The following is a 20095-nucleotide window of genomic DNA, read 5'->3' on the forward strand; positions in this document are numbered from 1 at the left end:
AGCAACAACTTTGACCCGCTGGCTCTGCAATGGAAATTCCGGCACTACGTCCAAAAGCGTACATCGATTTCGAATGCACTAGTTAGTTTAATCAACGAGTTTCGCCAGTTTATACGAAAGTTGATCGTCGCCGCCCACGATACGCCGACACGACGATGCGACCGCGAGGAATCGAACTAGTTACGATTGTCTTACATCAAATCCAAACAGACGTATAGCAGCAGTTGACGTCGATCGATAGACGCGACGCGCGGTGATGACGTTTTTCTGTGGCTAGGTGAAGGGGAACAAACAAGGCGCGTTTACTATGGGGTTTTTCTGCAAAAGCCAAAATAATGACGAGTAGTTTGGTATGCTACAAATTATAACGGATGTACGTATGGCATAAGCATAAGCTGTACGTACGAATAATACAAGGTGATTATTATTTTGGTGGAGTTGGGAATAATTGCCGCCACGCGGAGTTCATGCAGGTAATTGATTCGGTATTCCAACTGCAGTGAAGAAGCAACTCCACGATGTAAATCCATCCAAGCGAAAAAAAATCCCAAGCTTTTCATGACGAATGTAACCCGGCTTATGTGATTCATATACAAAAATAGTCAATAATTTAATAGCGAATTATTTATTAGCATTGGCATTAGGCGAGGCGCACAAACTCGTAGGTGGTACAGTCCTAGATTCGGGACTAATCTCAGACTCTTAGACAAGACTCACGCAATCCTCCAATGATCGAGAACTGTCCTGGCCACGACTGCGACTGCTGAGGGATGGGAAAAGATGCTTAGTTTTGGATACGTATAAATGGTGCACGCATACCAGGAACCTAAGTATTATCGTACTTGCATGAACCTAAAATCTTTTTCCAGAGGGTTTCAGCTTATGGTCTAACCTTTCAGAAAAGCCTTACTTCAAAATATTCTATCGGTGAAAATTGAAATAAATTGAGTTTGAAGATTTTCTATCAAATGAGGAATATTCAGAACATAATTTTGATGATCAACCAAAACTGCAAACAACAAGGCATCATGTGTGACATGTCACATACCCGATGGCCTCTTCTTAGTTTTCTGAACATTGTATTCACTTGTCTTTTCTCCGGTATCTGTGTTATATGTTCAGCCCAAGGGAGTCTGCCATGGTCGTACGGTTAGTGGTGTTAAACGTTTACACTGGGAAAAAAATCTTCATGTCTTCTATGTGTCCGGGACATGGATTTTTGCAATGGGGGTAAACAAATGTTTTCCATAAGTGCGACTCATACTTTTGATGAGGCACCATACAGCAGCGACTCATACAATTTAGAACATATACTGTTCATGTGCTAATTTGCCTGCGTAATCGGGTATTGGTTGCATATACTTTGGATGTGGTTTGGCACATGGATATTTGCCATTAAGTATGAGGCAATTTTCCTGAGTGTAGGTGTATATTTAGTAAGACATAGAGTGAGACTCGGAAGACACTTTTCGTAAAACAACTTCCTAACTACACAGATCAAAAAAATAGTGTAAATTTCAGTGACATATAGTGCATATAATTGGAGCGTGGTATTTCACAGAAGTTTTCATGACATATCTTGTAAATCTCATGTAAATTTCCATTATATGTCATGTAATTCAGCATGACTCAGAGATGTTACATGATATATCCTGTAAACCGTCATAGCTGCAAGTGACTAAAATGTGGTAAACTTCAATGACGTGTGATTCTCATTATGCGTATCTGTGTAGGTTTTGTGTGTTGTCTGATATTTAGTGGTAGTAATGTCAGTCTGTTCATCCTCTGCTGAAGACGGTGTGAATATTTGTTTAATATTTTAAATAACATAAACATTCGCCGTTGCGATTTCCACACCAGCCATCTTCTTTACCCCTACCACAATATGGCAGATTCCATCTAATTTTATTTACGTGGTTAGCTTAAGTTATGCCATCGTCATGGTAATCATTGGGTGGAAAACCACTGAGAAGCATAAACGAGAGCAGCAATGTGTGTGTGATGAGGCACACGGTATAGCAGAGGACGAGGCAAGCCATTGAGTTGTCCAAAAAATGTCTCACGAAACCTTCTGCAAGCCTATCCATATACGTGAGAACAAAAGATGTTTACAAAGTTCTTACAGGTAGATCTGAACACAAACCACTACCACACAGGCTAATTTGTCAATTAGCAACATTCAGTGTCTTCTAACTAAGGTACACCGGGGCAAGTTGAAACGCGAAGTTTTGAAATTGATTTCAATACTATTTGGAAATTTATCCTTCTCTAAAAGATTGTTTGAATCAAAAACTATGTGTTATGGCAACCCAATTGTTTATCATCATTAGAAAACATCATGTTAACCCGCTGTTTCATCTTACCCCACCCGTTTCAATTTGCCCCGGTGTACCTTACAAGTTTTTCTGTATGTTTATGACATACCAGCTAATCTGGTAAATGCCAGTAAAGGGCAACATATATCAGTATACCCTACCTTGCGTCATCGGCGCAGTTGGTCGTGGAGCGTGCGACCGTGCCGAGCTCTCGACGCATACTGAATTAGACACCAGCAAACAGACTGCTTGATGGCTAGGCATTTGGATTGACCAATTTATCTGTGTAAACCCAATTTTAAACGTCAACTTCTGACGATAACCTTATCGTCCTTTTACTTGAATGAAACTTGGAATGAAATTGATGAGAAGCCATCGGTTATTTTGCCTATGCATGATTTTAATTACGTATTAAAATATTTGCCACACAATAATGTAACTTTTTAACTGTAACTTGTTTTAAGTTTTAGCATTTATCAGGTTATTATTTTCTATTATATGGATCTGTTTAATTTATTAAGCGGTTAATAATTGATTCATGAGTGATGTTCACATATTTGATTTTGTTGATTCAAAACATTTATTACGTTTACAGTATTCATTTTGATAAAATGTTACCAGATGAGCCCTATTTGAAATTTTGATTCCATATATGTTTTGTGTGTACAGTGTAAAAGGGTTGGACTTAAATATCCTAAGGAATCCCAAGACACATGCCCATGCGAGTAGCAAGCGTGCAATTGACCCCTAAGCTCTAATGTCGAGTGTGTTCGTTTTGTTTTACAGCCACCGCGTTCGGCTTCGGTTGCCGACGTCAACTGTAAAAATGTCTTCAGTGTCTCGTACTTTATATGACTAGAAAATATTCTTTTACTTACAGATATTCCACTAACGCACCCAAATATTTCATCAAATTTTTAAAAAACTGGTACATAGAATAAACATTTTTTCACGAATATTGAATTTTACAATCAAAGTCTCATGAAACCTATTGCAAGGAACCCGTATTTAGTTCAATTGTTTACAGTTCTCACAAATTATTAACAAAATAAATTTGGAAACAAATCACTACCACGCAAGCATTTGGATTGACAAAGCGACTAAATTACATGCTGAGTACACTCATGGAATTCAATACATAAAAACAAACATGGCAGAAATGTAATGTTGTTATTACACAAATTATCTTACCTTAACAGCAAAGTTATCAATCTTATGCTAGATTTTATTGGAATTTATCAAGTTCATTAAACGATTATCCTTCCGCTAGTCGCGTGGTTGATCACTACTACCAGCACCACGGTTAAACGGAATAACATGTGAGTTAGTTTAAGCGTGTTATATAAAATACCACAGCACAACTTCGGGATGGTTAAATCAAAGTATTCTAATCGTAATATCATTATTTGCATAAACATCCATCGAAATTGTATATCTAGCATAAAATTATTAATCATTTGTTAAGTGTTACTTCATGAGTCGTGCCATGTAATGTTCATATTGTGGTTTACTGAAAAAAATGATCTTATATAGATTACGGCAGACTTGCTTGGGCTGGTTATATCAATCGGATGCCGGAAGATTATTGTCGTTTTTCTCCTTTAAAGAGCCAAGGTAGATGTTGGGTTGGTAATCGGTAACGCAAATGGTACATAGCTATTTGCAACTACGTGTATAGAATATAATGCGACTGAACGTTCTAAACGGCTAACGGTGTTTGATAAACGACCGGGTCACGTGGAAGTAAATTCTCCGTTCGGCATTGATTTACGACGTAAATGTGAGTCCACAAAAGTAAGTCATAAAGCAGGTATGCTTCATGTAATAACTGATTGAGAATTGTGTGGCTACGAGACTCTACAGATAGGTCTAAGCATAACAATACGTAAAAATTATGTTCTGAATATACCTCATTTGATAGAAAATCTTCAAACTTGATTTATTTCAATTTTCACCGATAGAATATTTTGAAGTAAGGCTTTTCTGAAAGGTTAGACCATAAACTGAAACCCTATGGAAAAAGATTTTAGGTTCATGCAAGTACGATAATACTTAGGTTCCTGGTATGCGTGTGGTGTAGACAGTTCCACGATCCCTCAGGCCTAGGTGTCACGGAAATTTGGGTGTTGTTAGTGGAAGGATAAACTCCAAAGGATACGTTTGGTAAACGTTCAGGCGCACAAAAGATTATTTGGTTGTGTTGAGACAGCTTTCTGCGTAATTCATCTGGTTTGTTTTTCCACCTTGTTCGCTGACCATTTGGAACCTATGGTATGTGCCAAAGTTAAACAATGGATTAGGAAAGCGGACCTGGTGTGATGGTTAGAATACTTAACTATCACGCCGAAGACCTGGGATCGAATCCCACTCCCGACAAACTCGCAAAATGTGAGTTCTTCCTTCGAAAGGGAAGTAAAGCGTGGGTCTCGAGATGAACTAGCCTAGGGCTAAAAATCCCGTTAATACAGATAAAAAAAAAACAATGGATTTACATACTTGAGCACGACGTCATATTTATAGGATAGATGCGTCCTATCACATATAAGCAATAATAACAAAAAGCGGCACACAGAAAAATTATTTCTTCAACTTTGATTTGGTTTCCAAAACACGTGTCGATCTTCAAATTCTCTGAATTGCAAATATTTTGGTCATGTTGAAGGCTGCATTGCCAACGATTTCAGTTTTCTAAGTAGTATAATTTTGAATGAAATAAAATCTATTTCATTTCCTACCTGTTTCGAGCCAAGCTTCCTCATTCGCCATATTCTCCAGGGATTGCTTCAGGAATTGCTACAAAGATTCCTCTCGGGATTCTGCCATTGATTCCTCTTGATATTCTGTTCAAGGATGTGATCCAGAAAAACTCCAGGCATTTAACTCACGATTCCTTCAGGGATTCCTCCAAGGATTCCTTCCTTCAGAGAATACCTAAGGGTTATCTTCATCGATCCTTCCTGGGTGTACGAATTTACTTCAGGGAACCTCTCTGAACATCTTTAGAAATTTCGCTTGAAAGGGGATATCTTTAAAGATTTCTCTCTGAATTCCTTCAATGATTTCTTCCGGTATTATTTTTTAAGGATTTCATCAGTATATCTTCTTGGATTCGTCCCGGAATCCTCTCAAGGACGACTTTCGGGAATCCTTCATAGGTTTACAGGGATTCCTTTAGCGACTCCTCCTGAGGTTCCTTCAGGAATTCCTCCCCGATTTCCGTTAAAAATTTCTCCCATGATTATTGCAGAGATTCCTGCAGGATTCTTTCAAGAACCCGCCCAGAAGTTGTCCTCAGGAAACATGATCAGAACAAGCCAACAATAAACTCCTTCCAAACTCCTGTATCTCGAGATTTAGAATAGCTAGACAAACGCCGTTTTCAGCAGGCAAATAGCAAACAGAACGAGAAACTTTTGTTTTGAAACCCATCCGCTAGGTGGCGGTAGTGTAAAACAAACGTAGTTCTTGTATCCTGAATACCTGATGTGCTGTAATGATTACGTCTTCGAGAAAAGGAACTAATCTAATCTAATCTAATCTAATACAAACGCAGCCAGTACGAGAAAGCATCCTGGAAAGTAATTAGGTAAGATTAGGCCCAATTACTTTTCTTGTCAATATTGAGGCTTGCAGCATATCAAATATATGACACAAACGTCAAAGCGGCCAGGCCTACTGCGTTGTATTTGCCGCAAAGATGATTCTTCGAAGTGCCTCGAGTTTGGAACGTTTGTTATTTCGTCGAAACAGTTCTCGAATCTACAGGGGAGGAAGGATGCGTGGACATACCGTACCAAACGCTCCAGATGTTAGTATGTTATAAGATATATACGAATGTACATTGTATGCCAAATAATGAATATAGGAAAGGTCTCACCCATTTGTTTTTCCAATCCGATTTGGAGTCTCCAACTTTGAATGTCTCTTTGCTCCCCGCAAGAAGCCGTGGATAGTTCTCCTCTTCCTTTGTTTCCGAACCGTCACAGTTATTCCTGGCAAAATCTTTGATAACGTTCACGTTTTCTTCTTATAACTCCATCCACGTTCTTGAAAATGCACGAGACATTTCGGTGTGACTGGCTCCCACCAAATCATTGATTCAAGAAACGGAACATTGACAAAACCAAATTTTCCTCTGCTCGCCACTTCTTCAGAACCGGCACGTAATTAATCAATTCCACCAAAATCCATCAGTGTGGAATCCTTTACACAACTATTTGAGTTAGCAGCTAAATATCTTAGTTGATTATTCTCAATCGAAATAAATTTACGCACACTGATAACTGAACGATAACTTGACGATAACCCAATTATGTCAGCCAAACAACACTGACTAGAAGACCGAAAAACTGCAAAACACATGTGGGGATGGAAATAATCCTTCACACTGCTACGTGGAGAGAACTTGATGTAACACGAAAAATAAAATTCTGCTGATGCGGCACTAAGAAAATACACCACAACTTTGCGAGAAATCAAATAATCCGGATGGTGTAGCACCGACCGAAATACCAGCGGATCGAAGAAAGATTGCTACTGATAAATTCTGCATATTCTGATTACAAATCACTTTTACCACACTTTTGAAAACCTGCCGGATGGCGTAGCACTGCTAGCCGTTTCCAATCGGCCGGCCGATTCGCGAAAAGGAACTGTCCTTAAACTACGTAGACTGATGCTTGGCCTTCTCAGGAACCACCCCTCCCCCCGCCTCTTCCCTTAAAAAAAGTCTATGGACTTTTAACCATACCAAATTTTCAAAATTTGTATGAACCGTAGGCTTTGGCCTGATCCCCATTCCCTCTGAGATTCGACGCAGTTCATGAAATTCCCCGGCATTTTTTTCATAATCCTAGCAATTACTCCTGCAGTTTATCACAAGGATCTTGCAGGAATTCTTAGGTTTTCTTTCAGAGGATCTTCTCCCTTCTGGGAGAGATTTTCCCTAGAGTTCATCCTGCGTTTTCTCCAATCAATTATCGAGGGATTTGTTTCCAAGATTTATCCCGGGATTTCGGCAGGACTTTCTTCCAGGATATTTCTCGGATAGTGTCGTGCCAATTCAGATTTCGGATCAAAGGTTAGCGTTGATTTCCTCATGCCATCGTCAACGTTCGGATCTGGATGTTCAGATGTTCTCCAGGGCCTACGGTTTATTTGTTTTGTTCAAATTGATTAATTTTGAGTAAGCGTAGTCCAGATGTAGTTTGCAAAACAATCCTAATTAAACAAATGAACTGTAAACTCTGAAGAAGATTCCAACATTTAGATCGGGCGATATAGGAAAATAAAGAAATATAAATAATAAAAAAGTTTTAATTAAAATAAATCAGTGGCGTCTCGTAACTTTTTACCTGTTGAACAATCCCAAAACCGACAATTGCAGACATTTTAGGATCAAAATCAACTTAGAAATAAGCATTTTCTACTAATTACAAGCTAATTTGATCAGAAATTTCAAGAATTTTCACTATTGAACAGTAGAATTTTCACTATTGAACAGTTGGTTAGGAAACCGCCACAGAAACAAATCACGATTTGTTTTTTGCACAGATTTTCCCAATATTGCTGCCAGAGTCTCTCACGGAATTTTTCTTGAATTCCTCCAATAATTTCTTCAAAACCCTAATGTGAGTTTCCGTCTTATTCTTCTTCTTATTCTTCTCTTTTTCTTTATAGTTCTTCCCAGTATCTCTATTGAAAATTGTTCTGGGATTCCTTTGGGATTTCTCTAATAGTTATCCCCGGAGCTTTAGCCAGAATTTTCCAGCAGTTTTTTTTCTCGGAATACCTCCTGCGATAGCTTACAAATTTCTGTGTATGAAATTCCTGGAAATATATTATTAATAATCCGGATGGACTCCCGCTAGGAACTACGAGAACGAAGAAAGCCTTAGAAAAACATCTGGGAGTAATCTCGTGTGCAAATATGAGACAAATCTCAAGAAGAAACTCTGAAAACCTATGGAAGTAGTTCCTCAAGGAAGTCAAAGAGAAGTCCTGGAAAATGTTCTGTAAAAAATTCCTGTGAGAACTTCTGCAAAGGTTTTGTAAAATCCCAGCAAAAACTGTTGGAGTGCTACGCCGGAAACCCACTGAAGGATCTATGGGAGAATTTGGATAGGGTCTATGGGATGAAACCCCTGTAGAAATCTGGAAATAATACCGGGAAAACTTTTGGAAGAAATCCTGGGAGGTACTCTGCAGATATCCTAGGAGGAACTCTGGTATAAATCTTCGAAATCACAGAAGGAACACCAATAAATTTGGAAGGTCCTCTGGAAGAAAATGCGGGAATACCCATGTATGGAATTTTGATTTTTTTTTTCTTTTTATAAGTGAACTTTAACTAAAGCTAACTCTTGACATCTTGGAAATAACTCCAGAAAATCAAGAAAGAAACTCCGGTAAACCTCCAGAAGACATCCTTGAATGAATTCAGAAATCGCGGTAATAATTCTGAAATGCACTGCGTAAGAATTTGAAGAAAGAATTGAAGTAAAAATCTAAGGAGAAAATCCGATTTCTTTTAAATTGATGAAGATTCCCTTTAGCTTTCATGAGAACATCGCATCCAATGTTTTAGTTGAAAAAATAGATATTTTCTGGATGTATCGGCTTTTTATGAGAGCAAAAATCGTCTCTCATATTTTAAAACACCTAATAAGATACATTATAACATCCACATCAGTGCTCATTTAAATGTAGAAAATTTCACGATTTAGAATGTTTTGGAATTCCAGAGGAAGTCGATATGATAATCCATACTAAAATTATACGCATGTTCAAAATGTTTGGCAAATTGTAGTACTTTCTTATTATGGTTTATTAATATTGTGTTATCCTACATCTAGACTTCTAGGCTATTTAAAAATAGTGCTTACCAGGCAATTCATACAAAAATCTTCGTTGTAAGTAATTAGTTTCTTGAATACTAATTAGAAACAATCAATGAAAATCTCAACCACCCTATTATCTCACAGTGATTAAATTTCGCTGTAACACCTTTTCAAACAAATTGAAATACCATAAAATAGCACTCGTTGAAAGCACGTTAAGCACTGCAATTTTACCACCATAAATATTCTATAAGTACACCACCTAGCTAGCTTGCCAGCCCCATCCGACATGTAGTACGAGCGACAGCAGCCGCGCACTTTCCTACATATACGATCAATAATATTGTTTTAAGAACATCACATCCGGCAACAAAAACTCGATACAACAAGCTGTGTACCGTCGACCTTCTTACGCCTTACACCCTCTTGTAGCATTCGACCTACAGACTAGCCTACAGAGGCACTGCGACGAAGACTATATGGTGGTGACAACACAAAGAAAATCCAACCCCACACTGATTTTCCACACTGCATGCCATGTCTTACCTAGTCGCTCACTGTCTTTATTTTGGTGTATGTTTGCTGCTCTACTGCACTGCACTTCGTCTCGCAACTCAAACAATATTGATAACCAAGCAAAGCCACAAAAAAACGCTACGAAACTGGAGCAACTACAATTTTCCTGCTTCTGCTGCATCCATTTGATGTTTGTTTGTTTGCGCCTCACTTCCGCTTTTCACTGCACACTTTTCATCTCACGCACTTTCGTAACACCTCGTTAGCTTTTTCCGAACCTTTGCCATCTTTACGAAGCGTATTTTTTCCTACGGCCAATACCGAAAAAAAAGCACTTTTTCTAACCCAATTCACGATTCAATCGAATTTTGAGGCAATTTCTTTTCTATTCTTACCCCCTCGTACACACCACAAAACTATGACAGCAGAATGCACAATCAATTGAATGTTTCAGGCCCAATCGAATCCGAAGGAGGTCACTCCGCTGACGAAGCCGCGATGTTTCAACACTTTCTTCGAACTGCTCTCACCAACAACTGACAGCCAGTCGGACAACGAACGGCGATCATGGCTGCTGTTTCGTCGTCGTCATTCTCCATCTGGTTGAAATTCACCAACACTACATCAAACGAGCTCTGATGGAGGTGAAAGAAACAACATCCATTCAATATGCTGCGCGGTGTTGCGAGCGAGAACGAGTATCGAGAGAGCGAAAATGTCAAACAACATAAAAATAAATGCTGCACAGCAGTGCCTAACAGCAGAAGTGGGTGGTGGAGGCGGATGGTACCGGAGGATGCCACACTGATGCTGCTCTCTCACGAGTCAGCTGTTTTGTTTTGTGGAGAGAGATTTCAATGCCGCGAGTGAGAGGATGTGGGCTGCAGTTATGTTGTGTGCGTGTTAGCGCCTTGCGTCACTACGGTCTGACATCATGTTTGATCAGTGGGTGGTGTAGCATAGAAGGATGTAATTTTACAGCAGGGGGAGAGCTTTAGTACAAAAGAAGAGCCATCTGGTGAAGACTAGGCAACAGCCAGTTTGATTTGAACGTTGAAAAATAGCCTAGTTTGTGCAGTTTGTTATGTTGCACTCTTACTTGGATACTTGGTGGGCTACACTTCGCTCCATCTCTGCCGAACGAAGAATCCTTTTCTACTGGACTTGATCCTGTAGACGATCGCTTCCAGTTTTCCTGGACATTAAGCACTCTTAGGTCCTATTTAACCGCAAACAGCCGTCTTGTGCACGTCTTTCCACGGGTGCACTGACCTGTCCCTGCCCAGGTAACGGCCAATTAGTCTTGAAGAGGTTTTCAAAACCGTCATTAAACCTAATACCTTTTATTTTGTTTGGGGGCTTCGTGGCCGAGCGGTTAGCAGCGTCTGTCGTTTAGGTGTCTCGTAAGCCTCGGAATGTGGGTCCGATTCCCGCTCCAGTCGGGGAAAACTTTTCGTCAAACAAAAAATTCTCCACTGGACCACTGGGTGTGTTATATGTGTTGTCCGTTGTCTAATGTTAGTACCTAATGTTCAGTCTGTGCAGCCTCTTACCGAAGACGGTGTAATTGTCTTTTCTTTTATGATGGTTCTAAGAACCTCTTCTAGTCTAATTGAATTAAAAATTTCATTTCGAACTGTTTTACTTGTGATTTAATAATGTTTCAATAATTACACAAATAAAGGTCACCTAATGGTTCCTGAGCGATATTGAACATTCAAGTTCGACTGCACTTCACCCTGCTTCAATCCGTCTAAAGTAACGAAAGACTCGAGATCTCATCCGCAACCATCCACTTAATTTCTATACAGCAAGGATTCAGCAATCACCCAAAGCAGTATCTTTGGAAATCCGTATTCTACCATTATCTGCTACAACTTCTTTACTTCCACAGAATGGTCGGCCGTTTTGGGTCTGTAAGTTGTACTCTCAGAATTTATCAAGGATTTGCCACAGAGGATCCGCCGATGATCGGCCTTGACGATGGACTCCTTCAACAGTCTCGATTTGTTAAACAGAATAAATGCCCTAATTTAGGCGGAATTAAAAGGTACAAAACTAATTATACTCATTCGAAGAGGGTATTCTGCTTAGAGGGTTCGAGAAGTCGGTATAAGAGAATAAATGCTATAATTTTGTACGCCGAATTGAGGAGAGGTATTTCTCGGTAATTGATGCACTCTTGTCTGTGTACCATTCATTACCGCCAAAAATTAAACAAACTCATTTGGTTGCTCGAATTGAAAGACCCCCGGTTGGTTACAGCCACATTATTTGTTAGCTCATTTAACCCGTAAACACCCGGGACGACCTACTTTCGGTAGAAATGCAATATCTTCTTTGTTTTGAAACATTTTACCCCGGATTTTTTATAGTCAGGTATCAGAAGGCCGGCTCCAGAGGCACGTTATCCTCCATTCGGGACATTTGTGCCATCGCCATACATACAAGCCTATTTCATGATTTACCTGAGGGAGAATGGGAGAAGGGATGGGAATTAGGAAAGGGAAAGGTAATGAAATAGGAAGGGATACCCTAGAAGAGAGAATCAACGCATAAGCGCAACGAGAGCTCATAGCCCATACCACAACGGGTTTAATCAGTACCCTGAAAAGGACCCTGGAAAACGCATAAGCGTAAAGAGAGCCTTTAGCTCATTCGAGGTAGCTTGTGACGTCATGCTACTTTTATCGAAAACATCCTCAATATGCAGGAAATCACTCAAACAAAAACTACGTTTGAGCGAGTGCTTTCTTGAAAACGTATACACTTTTGTGTTAAAGAGTCACTGTGGACATCCCAGATTGGGAGGCATGTGAGTTCACATGAACAGGCATGTTAGCCAGACGAACATCACAGATGTGATAATCGACAATGCGTTTCAAGAATTTCATAAAGAACTATGTAACCAGATAAATCTGGAACTCATTCTTTCTTTATACAACGCACTTACCCTTTCGGGATAAACCTACCAAGTAATTTTACACCATGAAAATATCCAATAGAAAATTACAAGAATTCAAAACATGTTTGAAAAACTCAAATCCCTCTGGAGAAAAATAGGACAAAGCCCCTTTTTCTCCTGGAGATTTGAAGTAAGCAGAGCTTTTTAATGCCCACTAAGACGATTCTATAGCTACAATCATCGGGGTAGAAACTAAAGATTCGTAGCTATACAAAAGGCTGGTTTATCCCTCTAATACCCAAATTTTTGGTTTTGATCTAAATATCATTTTTCGTCATCTAAAATCGATTTAAACATGTTTTGGCAGATAATTCTTTTCAATTCTCGATTTCATGAATTTCAGTTTTTGATTTTTCTAATTTTTATTTTTGAACATCCCCACACTTTTATATTTTTCCTGGAAGCCAATTTGGGGAACGGATTTTTTGAGATGAAAACATTTTGAGATTTTATGATTATTGTTGAAATATTATTATTTTAATTTTTCTTTCACAGAAAATTTAATTTTCCGTGTAATTTTAAGGAAAATAATTTTAGAGTGTATTCGATTCCCTCAAACTCCCTTAAACAAGGATAGAATGATTTGGGAAAAATTTAAAATATGTTAATTGTAGCTATTCAATACAAAATAAACAATGATTTCTAAAAAGTGACTAAAACATCAATTTTTCAATGATTTTTAAAAAATGTAAATACGCTTTAAAATACACCAAAAACCATTTTGAGATATACAGAACAGTCCTAAATATCAGCCAAAAATATTAAAAAAATGATTTTCCACGAAGCAAAAATTACAAAAATGCTCAAACTATACCCCGTCTAAAGGCGGGATTGGGTATTAGAGGGTTATATGAAGATATTTTGTAACTTGAACAGGTCAGAGTTCTATTCAGGAATACCTCTTGGCCGCAGAGGGCAAGCTTCTTTCAAAGCAATAGTCATGGTATACCACAATAAAGAGCGTTGTAGTAACAAAACCACAATGAAACTCTCTTGAAGTAGCAATGGAAGCGAGTTATCCATAAGATGGGGTCGCAACCAATTATATCAGGTTCCCTAGTTTGTTGAGCAAAGACGCCTGAATATGCAAAGTTTGCGAAGGAACACTCAAAACTGCAAAAAAAGGTCAAATTGAGACTCCTCATCTGACAAATTCCAATCCGTCAACTCATGGCAAAATCTGCTCATGCAGAGTTGGGTTAGGTGCAATTCTATGTTAAGTTATCCATGAACTGCACTACCTATGTATTCCATCAAACTGAAGCATATCAAATTAAAGCTTGAGCTACAGGGAATGGCCAAAATGTTTGGGATAGGCAACTTTTTTTCTCTCACAAAAAAATTCAACATGCTGTAACTTTTTATAGAGTGCATCAAAAAATCTCAAATTTTGACTGTTTGTCAACCTATTGTATGTGCATCTTTGGTACAAATTTGGGCTCGATTGATTAATTTTTCGCAAAGTTAGAACCGATCGGGTAAAACACCAATATTTAGACAACTAATTTTTGAACTGTCATATCTCGGAAACCAGTGAACCGAATTGAATGAATTTTTTAACGTTTATCAGCAATATATTGATACTAAATACGACGTTATAAAATGTAATATTTTCTCACAGCGAATTAAGTTATACCGGATCGAAATTTTTACCCATATATAGGAAAATAAGTCAAATTTACAAAACCACACAAAAATTACTAAATGCGTTCTTCCTTCAATCTTAACAGACTCTAATATATCTGATTAGAGATAAAGTGAGAGCAGAAGTGGAAAATCTTTGGATATCAACACTAAAATTTATTGACATTGATGTAAAAAAATTACATTTTTTCGAGAAAAATCCAAAATGTGTCAATCCATGATAACTTTTTTCAACGTTTAAAAAGTACCTATGTTTTAATAGTTTGTGAAGCATTTGCATATTGTTAGTGTACGTTCAAAATTTCATTCAATTCAGTTCACTGGTTTCCGAGATATGACACCTCAAAAATGAGTTGTCTGAAAAATAGTGTTTTACGCGAACGGTTCTAACTTTGCGAAATATTATTCAATCGAGCCCAAATTTGTACCAATGATGCACACATAATAGGTTGATAAACAGTCAAAATTTGAGATTTTTTGATGCGCTCTATGAAAAGTTATAGCTTGTTGAACTTTTTTGTGAGAGAAAAAAAAGTTGCCTATCCCAAACATTTTGGCCATCCCCTGTACTTCAGATGATGAATCATCGTAACAATACGGCCAAATATCAGCGAAAAGATGCTGAAAACAAGAGCTTGCTTGAAGGCACCCATAAGGAAAGGTTGAAGCATTCTATTAACGTTATTCTAAATTATAGCATGCTCGAGGCACGACACTTCATCTATAATGTGAAAAGCAAAACTGGTTTCACAAGGTAACCTATACAGAAGTTACCCTACGAAAATGAACTTTTTGAAGTAGAACCACTCGGGCTACACACGCTTTTTACGCTGAAAATTGATCTGAGGTTTCCTAGCCGTAGCCACTACCCAAACTAGACAGGATTACACTCTTCACCATCACAGCACAAAAAGGAAACATCAACGACGAACCAAATCGGGGTCAATTGAAAAAACGCCAATGGCGAAAACGCATTAAGCGAACCCATATAGGTACTAATGTAAGCTAATTAACAACATTTGAATAACCCCGCCCTTATTTAGCCTCAAATTTGTGACTTAAGAAGGGCAACTGATAATCTCGGAGAAACACAAGGTCCACTGCACTATTGCTCCGGTTAGTGCAGTAAGGGCGTAATACTGTGGAGGACGCCCTAAATCTCCACAGGCTCTGTTTGTGGTAAGGTTTCTTGTAGACCCCCCTAACCATTCATTCCTTGGCACGGTAAGCATAAAGCCGCATAACACCATGAACTAGGGGTCACCTGTTTAGTGAACTCTTACCACTGGATCAGGCGATCCGTAGTGTTATTCTTAGCCAATTGAGACAACCGCTACCGATACTGCACAGCTATTTAGGCTGATCGGGAAAAGTAGTTAACATTGATGGTCAACTTCCAAACGAGCCCGAACAGCCGACAACTCTTGTCTGTGTACCATTTTGTTTAGGTGTTGTTGATCTGAAAATTCACGCCAAAAAATGAAACAAACTCATTTGGTTGCTCGAATTGATAGACCCCCGGTTGGTTACAGCCACATTATTTGTTAGCTCATTTAACCCGTAAACACCCGGGACGATCTACTTTCGGTAGAAATGCAATATCTTCTTTGTTTTGAAACATTTTACCCCGTTTTTTTTTTTTGTAGTCAAGGGGAATAGTTGTGCTAAGAAATACATGGTACCTCCCCCCTTGCACCCTCCCCCCTTTTGCGGGGAGGCGAAAATACGTGGCTTTTTTGCATTTTTTATAAATTCCACATGTTTTTGCTCAAATTTCATCGTTTTGCTAATCATCAATAGTTTTCACTGATCCTAGACATGCAATGTATTATTACCCATCATAGTCTGTTGAAGTTTTGATCACAGAGCTATTCTAAGGCCTCCAAAGTACTCCGAAGTTTGTGACACAAATCTAACATTCTCAACCAAATTTTATACATGATGAATTATCACAGAACATTGTCTACGGTACTCGAAAAGCCTCAAAAGCCCTAGAAAATTCATGGTACATGAATTGGGTGATCTAGGTCATCCAAACTACTCTGGAATTCATTTTCTTAAAATCTAAAACATCTAAATGGCCTCCAATATACTTAGAAGTTTGGCTTACGATATCTATATACTGTCTCATGCTTTAGTTATGAATTTTTTTTTTGTGGAATGTAGTCTATAGTGAGGGCCCATATAGCCGAGGCGGTAAACGCACGGGTATTCAGCATTACCATGCTGAGGGTGACGGGTTCGATTCCCGGTCGGTCAAGGATCTTTTCGTAAAGGAAATTTCCTTGACTTCCTTGGGCATAGAGTATCTTCGTGCCTGCCACAAGATATACGCATGCAAAATGGTCATTGGCAGAGGAAGCTCTCAGTTAATAACTGTGGAAGTGCTCATAGAACACTAAGCTGAGAAGCAGGCTTTGTCCCAATGAGGACGTTACGCCAAGAAGAGAGAGAGAGAGTCTATAGTGCTGATGGAAATTCAGTGCACATCTATGATGCTTTTGGTAAATTCATGGGATATTCCAGGCTTTCCAAACTATTCTGCAATAAGGAACTTCAAGGTCTACTGGCTCTACTCTTGTTTTTGCCTTTCTCGTATACTAAGTGTACTGGAAAGGCTATATGTTCACTCCAAAAATGACTTTTTGATAGAAGGCCCGGAGTGTCGACTCACATATACCAATCAACTCAGCTCGACGAATTGAGGTGATGTCTGTATGTATGTATGTGTGTGTGTATGTGTGTGTGTATGTGTGTGTGTATGTGTGTGTGTATGTGTACAAAAAACTCACATCACTTTTTGGCAGTAAACCTCAACCGATATTAATGACCAACGGGTCATTCGACGCGGAATCTGCTCCCATTGTTTCCTATTGAAAATGGTTCGGATCGGGCCAGCCGTTCCGGAGTTATGGCCATTTAGGTGTTCCGGACCAGTACCCTTGGAAGGGGCCATACATAAAAATGTAACAAACACATACATGCGACACATCAAACTGTGGCATTTTGGATAACCTGATGAACGTTTAGCAGGAAAACAGTCTCAGACCATATCTGAACCGGTAGTGTTCCGGAACCGGTTCCGGATGTCCCGCCGGAAGTGGCCAAGTATAAAAGTGAACTAAAGCCATGCATGCGACACATCAAATTGCGGCAATTTCGATAACCTGATGAACAGTTAGCAAGAAAACAGTCTCAGACCATATCTGAACCGGTTGTGTTCCGGAACCGGTTCCGGATGTCCCGCCGGAAGTGGCCAAATATAAAAGTGAACCAAATCCATGCATGCGACATATCAAAGCGCGACCCAATGACAGGTTGGCATTAAAAAAGACTCAGACCATATCTGAACCGGTAGAGTTTTGGAACCGGTTCCGGATGACCCGCTGGGAGTGGTCAAATAAAAAAGTGATCCAAACCCATGCATGCGACACATCAAACTGCGGCAATTTCGATAACCTGATGAACAGTTAGCAAGAAAACAGTCCTAGACCATATCTGAACCGGTTTTGTTCCGGAACCGGATCCGGGTGTCTTGCCGAAAGTGGCCAAATATTAAAGTGAACCAAATCCACGCATGTGACATATCAAAGCGCGGCTTTTGTGATAATGAAAGGTTGGCATAAAATAGACTCAGACCATATCTGAGCCAGTAGTGTTGCGGAACCGGTTCCGGGAGTTCCGCCGGAAGTGGCCGTATATAAAATTTGACATAGTTTTTACATGCAGCACATCAAATCACAGATTTTCCGACAATTTGATGACCTTTTATGCTAAGACCACATTATGGACTGTCAGTAGTTCCGGAACTAGTTCCGGGTTTCCCTCCGAAAGCGGCTGAATATAAAATTGTACCAAACCCATGCATGCGACATAGCAAAGCGCGGCTTTTTTGATAACCTAACAAACGTTTGCAAGCAAATAGGCTCAGATAATTTAAGAGATTATCAGTAGTGTTCCGCAACCGGTTCCGAGCCGAAAGTGAAAGCAAACCCGTGCATGCGATTGAGGTATCACTGCTATTTAGGTAACATGATGAACAGTTGCAAAAAAATAGACGCAAGCCACATCAGTGTGTTACGGAACCGATTCCGGTTGTCCCCATATCAATAACTTATTCAGTAACATGATAAACGATAGCCAACAAATAATCTCAGACCATATTTGGGAGAACCGGTAGTGTTCCAGATCTGGTGACAAGACGAGTAACGCGTCGGAAGTGGTAAAATATAGAAGGGAACTAAACCATAGCGGCGTTTTTGATCATCTGATGAACGGTCAACAAGAAAATAGTCTCAGCTTGTAATAATATTTCGGAATCGGTTGCAGGTGTCCCGCCGGAAGTGGTCAAACGCAAAATATAACAAAACCCATGCATGCTGCTCATCAAATAGCGGAATTATTAAGGTTAACAAAATAAATGTCAAAGCGATAAATCAAATTGTGGCTTTTTTGATAGCATATATACGTTGGGTAAGATTATAAATGAAGAAATGATCAAAGTCTTCATATATGCGAGAGAACGAAATCGTGACCATAGCGATCTCTTCAAATCACACCATTTCAGATTCCTGCGGTGTAAATGTATAGTAGGATGGATCAACGTTTTATATAAAAATATAATTTAATCGCGTCAACCTTATACAGTTTTTCAATCTCCAATCTCCTTATGCTTCTAAAATTACTGCTCACAATTTGGGTGCGGCTGGTTGAGCCCTCACTCTTCTCATTGCAATTGAAATTTGAATGGAAAATTTACATTTTCTGCATTTTTCTCGTAGGAAGGTCAAATTTTACATGAATCGTGTTACCAATGATAAAAAAATATAGCCTAAAGTGTACTGAAATAAACATTGGCGAAGATCACAAAGTGATCTGTGATTGTGAATAAAGTTAACCTTCTTCAAGCATTAGCTGACGCTCACCCCGCTGCCGTAGTGGATGGAATGGGGTCACAATGACCCCAATACACGACTAGGGTTAAGGTGAAGGTTGCTCGAGATCATAATAATAAGCTTGGCTCCCGCTCTAATAACCCTCTCAACCACCCACTCAAAACAAACAAATCAGACGGCGCACAGTGAAGTGTGACTTGGTCAAATAAACTAACAAAAACGTTCCAAAATGATCTGTATTAAAATAGCAGTTGTACCTTTGAATTTTGTCACACATTTGATTTATTGCATATGCCCACCAACAAAATTTGTTCTTATAAAACATTTTTAAATTTATTTAAATCCCTACTTTGCCCAATATTTTCACCAATTATTCCATTGTGCACCACTTTATTTACGTTTTTGTTGACAACTCTCTCCTCTCTTCTCTCGTACTTTTTCTCTCTGATCGTAGAAAACTACCGTGTTATGGGGTGACATTGATTGATGTAATTTCAACTCATAAACAGCGAACGATTGTTCTGTTATCTATTGAAATCACATTGGCAGTATGATATTTAAAATAGTTAAAATAACAGCCCTGTTTTGTGATAAACATGAACTGCGATTTAGTGAATTTCACCGTACGTTGAACAATACCACTCAGTTTAACGGTACGCTTTTCCGAGTTAGCGAACCGCGATGTAAATTGATCCGGATTTTCGACCACAAAAGTGGAAAACGCGTAAGTTTTTCGCGATAAACGGTAGGTCAGGCGAAAGTGAGGACAATTTCGCGTAATCGATCAAATTATTACAGTGCTGTGTTGTTTGAAAGACTGATAAAAAATGATCTCAAAAAGGTGGGACGCACTTGTCGAAGAAAAAAAAGTGCAGTGTGTGCTACATTTTGGCACGAAATCGTGAAAAGGTAGTGAAAAAT

At 39.0% G+C, this 20095-nt stretch overlaps 1 protein-coding gene across 2 annotated transcripts in view; it reads right to left on the reverse strand.

The window, feature by feature from the left end:
• LOC109407612 (solute carrier organic anion transporter family member 5A1) overlaps window positions 1-10214 on the reverse strand; it is a 264098-nt gene extending 253884 nt beyond the window's left edge. Inside the window, exon 1 of one of the 2 annotated variants that reach the window (XM_062850165.1) lies at window positions 10066-10214. The gene's annotated coding sequence lies outside the window, so the exon portion shown is untranslated. Of the gene's footprint in view, window positions 1-9700; window positions 10017-10065 lie in introns of those variants that run through there. The other variant, XM_029852789.2, reaches the window with a different exon arrangement.
• Window positions 10215-20095: the final 9881 nt, after the last annotated feature.

The sequence above is a fragment of the Aedes albopictus genome, chromosome 2 (assembly GCF_035046485.1).
Source record: "Aedes albopictus strain Foshan chromosome 2, AalbF5, whole genome shotgun sequence".
In the NCBI taxonomy this organism is placed as follows: Eukaryota; Metazoa; Arthropoda; class Insecta; order Diptera; family Culicidae; genus Aedes; species Aedes albopictus.